Consider the following 9,053-nt stretch of genomic DNA (forward strand, 5'->3'; position numbering starts at 1 on the left):
TATTCTGGAGACGACGCAGTGTCATGGTCTTCAGGGTCATCTGGAGACAACGCGGTGTGACAACTCTTCAGAGCCTTCAGGGTCATCTGGCGATTGTGGGCCAGGGATCGTGGTTATATACATGCTGGTGGGCAGTGATTGGTGGTTATATACATGTTGGTGGGCAGTGATTGATTGAATGAAGGATTGTAAAAGGTGGGTTATGATTGGTTGCTTTGTGGACCAATCATGAGGTGCCGGATATGCAAATCTGAGGGATTCTAAGCTCACTGATTTGCTATGGGAAGTGGCCAATCAGAGTATGGTTTTGAAGGTGAGGTTCTGAAGGGGAGCCAATCATGGCTTTTGGCATTGTGTAAGTGCTCTCTGAGAAACCAGCAATATTCGCTGGTGCGCAGCCTCCCACAATCCTCTCTGGGGAGTGATTTTTTACTTTTCTTCTCTCTTTGGACTCTTTCTTTTACAAGTGCACATGCCCTATGGCAAAAAGCTAAAAACAAACAAACAAATGGCGCACAGGGCTGATGACCAGCCACTATCTTACCATCTTGAGAAATCTTTTTTTTTTTTTTTTTGAGAGTTTTTTCACTATAGGACGCGTGCGCTCATCCTCTCTGGGGAGTGATTTTTTACTTTTCTTCTCTCTTTGGACTCTTTCTTTTACAAGTGCACATGCCCTATGGCAAAAAGCTAAAAACAAACAAACAAATGGCGCACAGGGCTGATGACCAGCCACTATCTTACCATCTTGAGAAATCTTTTTTTTTTTTTTTTTGAGAGTTTTTTCACTATAGGACGCGTGCGCTCACCAGACAGACAGAGAGAGACAGAGAGACAGAAAGTGAGAAATCAACCCCCAGGGGGGATGGCCATGCCGCAATCCCTTCTCCTCCGTTCTCCTCTTGGGATCTTGGGCACGCACGCACACGTGCCCAGCATGAGTTTTAAGCCACCGGGTCTGGGACGCGAACCGCGGTTGACTACGTGGGAGTCCAGCGACATAGCCATTACGCTAACTGCTGGTCCCGAGAAATCATTTCTTAAGAGTGACCTGTTGTTTGGGGGTTACTTTTGTTCAGAAATTTTCTGGCAATGTGTACTTTCTGGGGTTGTCACATCTGCAAGCTGGTTAAGCAACTTTGGTTAAGCTATTTTTGAAAACGAATTACTTAGGCTATTTTCTTACAGAGAGCAAGAGAGTACTCAGAAAAATGTTTTACTGCTTCTTCTCTGAGAGAACACCAAATGGCGGATGAGGCCGGTGCAGGGGTAAGGCCTGGATGCCCTGGGGGGTCCTGGGATAGGAGAGTGCCGAGGCTTCCCTGGATGGTTCAGCATTAGCGCCCATAGTTGGTCTAGGGTGTGGTCAGGGTTGGGGCCGTGGTCTGGGCCGGGCCCCAGCTGCGGAGCTTGCAGAGGCAAGGCTGAAGACAAGGAGTGGATCCCGGTCACCAAGCTGGGCTGCCTGGTCAAAGATATGAAGATCAAATCCCTGGAGGAGATCTCTCTCTTCTCCCTGCCCATCAAGGAGTCTGAGATTATGGACTTTATCCTGGGAGCAACTCTCAAGGACGAGGTTCTGAAGATCATGCCTGTGCCGAAGCTCACTCGCGCCGGCCAGCGGACCAGGTTCAAGGCATTTGTCACCATCGGGGACTGCAATGGCCATGTTGGTATGAGCGTGAAGTGCTTCAAGGAGGTGGCCACTGCCATCCAAGGGGCCAAGGTCCTGGCAAACTTCCATTGTCCCAGTGTGGAGAGGCTACTGGGGGAACAAGATCGACAAGCCCCACACTGTTCCTTGCGAAGTGATCGGCCGCTGTGGCTATGCTGGCATGCCTCATTCCTGCCCCCAGACGCACTGGCATCGTCTCCGGCCCTGTGCCCAAGAAGCTGCTGCTGACGGCTGGCATCGATGACTGCTAGACCTCAGCCCGGGGCTGCACTGCCACCCTGGGCAACTTCACCAAGGCCACCTTTGATGCATCTCCAAGACCTACAGCTATTTGACCTCTGACCTCTGGAAAAAGACTGTGTTCACCAAGTCTCCCTATCGGGACTTCACCGACCAGCTCGTCAAGACCCACACCAGAGTCTCCATGCAGAGGACCTGGCCACAACACAGGGTTTTCATACAGTGAGAATAAAGTGAATTAAGCCTGAAAAAAGAATAAAAGGAAAACTGCTTTACTTAGTTCTACTGATTTATTATGCGGGCTACAACTCAGGAACACTCAAATGGAAGAGACTGGGCAGGCTGCGAGCACAGGGGATGCGTGGCACGAGTATGCCCTCTCTGGGAACACTGCCCTCCAGCACCTCGACATTTTCACCTGGAAGCTCTCTGAGCCCTAAGCTCCATTGTTGAGGGTTTTTATTGAGACTTCATTCTATAATCATACTGATTCCACCATTGGCTTTTGGCGATTAAGTCCATCTCCAGCCCTCTCCTCTTCCTGGAGCTCTGGGTGGTCCTTAAATTTCCACACCTCTAATCACATGGTTGGTTTCTTTGGCAACCAGCTTCCCAGTCTCCAAGAGTCACCTTATTAGCATACACCCTGGTTAGGTTGAAAGGGGCTTATTATGAATAACAAAAGCTGCTCCCCTTTCCCATATCATTCAGGAAATTCCAAAGATTTTATGAAGCTTTGCTCCAGGACCCAGGGATGAAAACCAAATGTATACTTGCTACTATAATCCCAGTTTCACAGCCGTATGCTCTCTCTTGGTGCTTGCCCAATTGTGTAAGGTGTGGCAGAGCTGGGATTGTCCCAGGATAACGATTTAAATTTTTAATGTATTCATTTATTTATTTTTTCCTCATGAGAGATGGGGAGACAGGAAACCTCAACAGGTTTCTCACTCTGCCACCCACCTCCAGTCTCAGCCAGCCCAGATCGCCAGCGCTGTCCTGGTGAGGGGTTCTCAATGTGCCACCCACCTCCAGTCTCTGCCAGCCCAGATCGCCAGCGCTGTCCTGGTGAGCTCAGGAAGGTAACGGGATGAAAACCCAGTGAGACAGGAGGGGACCAAGCTGAGGGACCAAATTGAGTCAAGGAACATTCCAAACAGCGACAATAAAACGATAAAACCAGACTGTCAAGAAGTGGCTGAGAGACCTGGTCTGAGCCAGCTGGAAGCAAGATGGCGCCTGCAACAACTTCTGCTTAACCTATAGACTCATTATACCTTCATCATAGGTATTAGCATGCTGGAGGGCACTCCCACCTGGGCCAGGACAGTTTGGAATAACCATGGCAACGACCAGTACTACACTGATAAAGCCAGGAAATGGAAGGGACGGTGGCTCCAGGAGAACCACCACCTCTGCCAGGAAAGTCATGAGTAAATCTCCTCTTACTTAGCCTTGCCATTAAGCCAAGCCTATTAGCCAGACTCCGGTCTGTCCCGCCTATGGGGTAACCCTTCTGATTTTCCTTATTGGGTAACAATCCCCCTGCTTACCAGAAGGAGGAAAACTGTTCACCAGTCTCCCCCTTACTCTCCACCTGGGGAGTAGTCTGCTCTATACAATTTCCTTAGTCAATTTGTTTTTACTCTCCCTCAGAGGCTTGCTGTTGAATTCTTTTCTGCACAAAGCCAAAGAGCCTCGCACCTCAGGTAGCGACCCCATAGGTTGAATCTCCCCTGTAAGACCAAGGCCTTTCTCATGTGGGTCCAGAGGCTTTACTACAGTGCCTCTGCCTGGCCCTATACACGTTTAACATTCCCAGCGCTCAGACTTGGAGATGAAGGTCTTCGAGCCATTTCAGGGCATGAAACCTTCCTATCCTGCTTTGACAATTTTGATAATATTGCCAAGTAGATCCTTCAACTCCCCTTGATCTTGTCTCAGCTTTCTTTTTGCAATTAATCCCTGCCCTAATGTCCTTTCTGGGAGCTGCCTTTCCTGCCCGATTATTTGCCTCTGTCTCTACTCCTCTTCTTCCTATCGAATTTCTCTGCAGTCATCCCCAGCCCCTCACTCACCAAATAGCCCATGGTCTTATTAGACCTCAGCCTTTCACTCATGTCATGTCCTTTCTTTCTTTTAGACCATAGGATACAGGCCAGTAGGTAACATAAGGCCCCCACTAAAAATCCCAGCCTGAATCTGTGGGATCCAAGATGGCTGTCTCAATGACCTCTGGAAGACCCCTGACTTTATCATAAAGCCATTTACAGGCTAAATGACATACCTACTGGTGTCATGACAGTTGACAATCACCAGGGATACCACTGGAAATGATCTTCTTTTTAAAGAAATTATTTCATTTTACTTATTCATTAATTTATTTTTAATATAACCAGAGAGAGACACAGAGAAAGAGACGGGGCAAGTGAGACAGCAAGCGCCAGGCCTGGGACTCAAATCGTGGTCGGCCACGTGAGAGTCTCCAGTACCTTAACCACCATGCCATTGAAACCGAGCAAGGACCCCCTAATGTATTTCCTAGGGTTCCTGAAATATAAAGTCCACTTGCATGGTAATGGCCCAGAGTAAGGAGTAAGTCTTCAGACTTTGGTTATGATAATGACCAACATGGACCATGAGTGAGGGCCATTTGACCTCTAAAACTCTCACTTAAAGGAAAGAGTTTTTCATATCACTCTGTAAGATGTTTTGTAGGCTGGAAACTGCTGGTTGTGAGCTCAGAGACTCCAGACTGAATGGCTCCAGACACCTGAAGAGGAATTTGATTATCTAAGGCCTCACCAATCAAGAATGCCCACGAGATGATCACGTCCTCTTGAACCAATCACTGAACTGATCATGCGCCTGGGACCTCTGCCCCTAATTTTGCCCTTAAAAACGCATGTGGGGAACATCTTGGGGAGACCGGGTCTTTTCAGCATGAGCTGCCTGCTCTCCTTGCTTTGCGCTTTGCAATAAAGCTGTACTTTCCTTCAACACCATGTGCCTATGGCTTGGTTTCATAGCGCCTGGGTGAGCGAACCTGATTTGAGTTCGGTAACACCATCTGCTGGTCCTGGAAATGATCTTGTAAGGAGAAAAAGGAGGTGGATTTTCTCCTTGGTTCCATGACACTGAATGACAAAAGATCCAATCTTTGAAAATAAATTAAGAATTAGTAACACAGGTGGGGTTTCGGGCAGCTTTTCTGCCCCTGCTATACTCAGTTCTTGATGTAGAACTAAAAATTACAACTATAAAATTAAAATTATTAAAAAAATTAATTAAATAAAATAATTTGGGGCCAGGCAGTGGCACAGTGGTAATGCAACCAGACCCACACAGGAAGAGTCCTGGGTTCATTTCCACAGGACCTCCTGTTATCAAATGGAGCACTGAAGAGTATATGATGAAATAGCCCTTTGGGTTCAGATCTCTAAGATTAGATGCCTGCCCCAAGACACAAGCAAAACCATAACCATGAGAAAAGTACGAATAGAAAAGGTTTTTTGTTTGTTTTTAATTATTTATTTAATTTTATGTATTATTGTTATTTTTTCATTTGACCAGAGAGAGAAGGTGTTGGGGGGAGGGAGGGGAGATGCAGGGAAAGTGAGAAAGCAGTCCTCCAGATCCAGGACTTGAACCATGGTTGGCCAGTTGAGAGTCCAGCACCTTAACAACCACAACATCTGCTGGCCTTTTTTTTTTTTCTTTTTTAAGAGAGATTTTTGGTATAAGTATGTGTGCTTGCTGGAGAGACAGAGACACGGAGAGAGAGAGAGAGCAAGAAATCACCCCCCCTCGGGGGAATGGGCATGCCACAATCCCTTCTCCTCCATCCTCTTGGGATTTGGGGCATGCACTACCGATGTGAGTTTGAAGCCTCTGGGTCCAAGATTTAAACAGTGATCAACCATGTGGGAGTCCAGCCATTACACCATCTATGGTCCCGAAAAAAGAGAAGTTTTTAGTAAAAAGAGATTTTAATACAGGCAGCTGTCAGAGGACAGCTGCACTGGTCCCAATTCAATTATTTTATTTTAATTTGATCAGACACACACACTACCGCTGTGAGTTTGAAGCCTCTGGGTCCAAGATTTAAACAGTGATCAACCATGTGGGAGTCCAGCCATTACACCATCTATGGTCCCGAAAAAAGAGAAGTTTTTAGTAAAAAGAGATTTTAATACAGGCAGCTGTCAGAGGACAGCTGCACTGGTCCCAATTCAATTATTTTATTTTAATTTGATCAGACACACACACACACACACACACACACACAGTGAGAAAGCAAGCCAACAGGTCTGGGACTTGATGACACAGAAAGTGAGAAAGCAAGCTGAGCGGTCTGGGACTTGAACTGTGATCAGCCATGTGGGAGTGTCCAGCACCTTAACCACCACACCACCTGCTGGTCCCCACTCCTGCATATTTCTTGTCAGGCAAAGGAACTTAATTGCCCCATTGAGTGGAGTCATTCACACTCCCTGGTGGACTCTGAAGGTGAGAGCATGCCCACAGGGATGGCTTTGCCCCTCTCAGTTTACTGCCAAGAGTGGGAGGTGGTCTCTTGACTGAGCATCCCAGAGAATGCCCATGTGCTTCTGCAGGATGGTGGAGGGGAGACGGGAAGCTCTGGGTCCTTTAATGACAGTTTAAGCAATAAAAGTAGGTTGCCTCTCCTCTATTTGGTAGCAGTGATGGACACGTGAGATGTCCCTTTGTTGGCATATTGGGACTCCCTGCTCAGAACTGTATGAATGCTCGTAACACCCCCTGAGCATTTCAGGCATTTGTGGGCCCACGATCCCGGCTGGCTGAGATGAGGGTGGATCTCCTCATGAAGACCCTGTTGGAGATGTCTCTCTCTATCTCTCTTATAGAAGAGATCAGAAAGAAAGAAAGAAGATAAAAGAGAAAGAAATGTATTCGTCTCTCAAAGCTAGCATAAAACAAGGGTCAGACCTGGGGCATACAGTCGGATCTCACCAACAGCAGAGCCAGGAGTGACAAACATGTCTGTAGGCTCTGAGAAGACAGGCTTCTTTTTTATTTTAGGCTTTTGCCATAGGGTGTATGTGTTCTCTGAAGAGAGGCAGAGAGAGGGAAAGTGAGAAATCACAGCCCAGAGGGAAAGCCATGCCACGGTCCCTTCTACCACATTCTCCTCTCGGGATTCTGGAAACAAATGCACATGTGTGTGGCATGATTTTCAAACTGCCAGGCCCAGGACTCAAACCGTGGTTAGCCATGTGGGAGTCCAGCTGCCTTAACCACCAGGCTACAAAGCCAGCCCAACAGGCTTCTTTTAAACAAAAACAAAACCAAAAAATTATGTGATATGCATAGGTTGTTTGAAAAAAGTTCACATTTTAGTTCAAGGTAACAGAGGAGGTTCTAGGAAAAAATGGAAGAAGGCAAAGTCTATGGGGAAGAGGGGCAGCAGATGGCAAGGTGGTTAAAGGGATTGCTCTCCCACATGGCTGACCATGGTTCAAGTCCCAGTCCTGGTGGCTCCCTTTCTCATTTTCCTTCTCTCCCACACACACTCTCTCTCCTGGTGGCTCCCTTTTTCATTTTCCTTCTCTCCCACACACACTCTCTCTCTCTCTATCCTCTCTAGTCAAATTAAAATACAATTAAATAATTCTTTAAAAAATAAAAAAGATCTATTATCAGAGCTAGGAGATGGTATAATGTTACATCACTGGACTCATATGTAGTCAACTGAGGTTCAAGTACCAGACCCGATGGTTTAAAACTCATGCTGGACGCATGTGCATGATCCTAAGAGGGGAATGAAGGAGAAGGGATTGTAGTATAACTATCCCCTCCATGGGGAGAGGGGGTGATTTCTTGTTTTTTGGCTATCTCTCTGGGAGGGTATGTATCCTGTAGCAAAGCTGTCCATCAGCAGAAGTTACTGGGAACAATTCACGGTGGCAGGAAAATGCATGGTGTCTGACCAGCCTTAAAAGGGTCTGGTACAAGTTTATATCATGAAAAGGAATTTCTTTGTGAAGATCAATTACTGACAATAGAAAGTAATCAATAAACAGAGGGTCAGCAATCCCCCTTTCCTCTCTGTTTTTGTTTCGTTTTGTTTTTAGATTTATTTATTTATTTTAAAGAGATTTTTGCTATAGGGTGTATGTGCTTGCCAGAGAGAGAGAGAGACAGTAAGAGGGGGAGGGAGAAGTCGCACCCAGGGAGATAGTCACACCACAGTCCCTTCTCTGTTCTCCTTCTAGGATCTTGGGCACACACACACACACCTAGCATGAGTTTCAAGCCACCGGGTCTGGGACTCAAACCACAGTTGGCCATATAGGAGTCTAGTGATGTAACCACTATGGTATCTGCTGGCCATATATATAATTATTTTAAATGATTATTTTATTTATCATTATTAATTTTTTTAAGAATTATTTCATTTAACTTTATGTATTTATTTATTTATTTTTAATTTGACCAAAGAAGGGAAGAATGAGAGGGAAAAAGTGAGAAAGCAAGCCACCAAGACCAGCCTGGAACTGCAGTCGGCTATGTGGGAGTTCAGTGCCCCTAACTACCATGCCACCTCCTGGCCTCGTGTTATTAATATTTTTCAAATTGGAACAGAGAGGAAGAGAGAGAGGGAAAGTGAGAAAGCAAACCACCAGGTCCAGAACTCAAACTGTGGTTGGCCATGTGGCAGTCCAGCACCTTAACCGCCATGCCACTTGGTGGCTCCTAAAGAATTATTTATTATTATTTTAAAATTTGTTACAGGGAATGAGAGGGAGAAGGAGAGAGAGAGAAAGTGAGAAAGCAAGCTGCCAGGTCTGGGACTGGAACTGTGGTCAGACACATGGGAGTCCAATGGCCTAACCACCATGCCACCTGCTGGCCTTTTTTTTTTTTTTTTTAGAGAGAAATTTTTGCTATCAGGCGTGTGTGCTTGCTAAAGAGACAGAAAGACAAGGAGTGAGAAATCACTCCCCAGGGGGAATGGTCGTGCCACAATTCCTTCTCCCCCATTTTCCTCTTGGGATTTTGGGCAGGCATGCACACGCACCCCATGTGTTTTAAGCTCCCAGGTCTGAGACTCGAACCTCAGTTGACTATGTGGGAATACATTGATATAACCATT

General features: G+C 46.3%; 1 pseudogene; it reads left to right on the plus strand.

The window, feature by feature from the left end:
* Positions 1 to 1,245: 1,245 nt before the first annotated feature.
* LOC102469968 (40S ribosomal protein S2 pseudogene) lies at positions 1,246 to 3,624 on the plus strand (annotated as a pseudogene).
* Positions 3,625 to 9,053: the final 5,429 nt, after the last annotated feature.

The sequence above is a fragment of the Tupaia chinensis genome, unplaced genomic scaffold (assembly GCF_000334495.1).
Source record: "Tupaia chinensis unplaced genomic scaffold, TupChi_1.0 Scaffold141389_1, whole genome shotgun sequence".
In the NCBI taxonomy this organism is placed as follows: Eukaryota; Metazoa; Chordata; class Mammalia; order Scandentia; family Tupaiidae; genus Tupaia; species Tupaia belangeri.